This window comes from Opisthorchis viverrini, assembly GCF_000715545.1.
Source record: "Opisthorchis viverrini unplaced genomic scaffold opera_v5_56, whole genome shotgun sequence".
In the NCBI taxonomy this organism is placed as follows: domain Eukaryota; kingdom Metazoa; phylum Platyhelminthes; class Trematoda; order Opisthorchiida; family Opisthorchiidae; genus Opisthorchis; species Opisthorchis viverrini.
Window position 1 is genome coordinate 766,800 of NW_008751713.1, and position 1,055 is coordinate 767,854.

Consider the following 1,055-nt stretch of genomic DNA (forward strand, 5'->3'; position numbering starts at 1 on the left):
GAAGTCGCGGGTTCGAGCTACCCGACGCGTTGTCTTTGGGCCCTTTGGTCTCAGCTGCGTGTGACGGATGGTGTCCTTTACTACCAAAAAGGCCCTACTTACTTGCGTCGTATTGTGGTACCAAGCAGCGCAGTTGAAACAGTCTTGAAGCGACTTCATTAAGAATTAGGCCATGCCGGACAGAACAAACTGGAAGAGTCAGCACGTCGCAGATTTTGGTGGACACATATGCGGCGTGATGTTGCGCTGTTCTGTCAATCGTGCACAGAGTGTGGCCAAGTAAAGGACCGAAGACCAAGTGCCCCGGCACCACTGCAAACTATAAAGGCGGGGTTGGTGTGGATATCATCGGGCCGTTGCCTAGAACGGACCGAGGCAACATGTACATCATGGTGATGGTCGATCATTTCACCAAGTGGTGCGAGGCTATTCCATTTCCAAAGCTGGATGACTGGACAGTGGCCAAAACGCTGTTCACTGGGTGGATCGCGCGTTGGGGTGTACTGTCATGACTATATAACCCATACATTTGCATAACCCATTAACTCGTGATTCTCACTCTATTTTCAGCTCATGTACTACAGTTATTAGACGATTAAAGCGTACATTACGTCTTCCTATTCTGTCTCCTTTCTAATCCCGTCCTGGAACTACTCGACTCGCAACAACAAGGTGATGTACTACGAACGGCAACAACAGCCGACTGTTTTTATATTCATTTTAGTTCATTGCTCGCATCGGACGACAACGGCGAGATGTCTCATATGCTGTGAAATAATTGCCTAAGACACCACCTGTTCAATAAATTTGCTCACTGATGGAAACAGATGTACCCTCGTGGCGGAGTGTTTTGCCAATAATGCTCTGATCCATGGGCTCATATGCTGTGAAATAATTGCCTAAGACACCACCTGTTCAATAAATTTGCTCACTGATGGAAACAGATGTACCCTCGTGGCGGAGTGTTTTGCCAATAATGCTCTGATCCATGGGCATCATATATCAGCCGAATTAAACCAGGAGAGTGGAGTTCGTAGAGTGAAGTCAACTGTGAC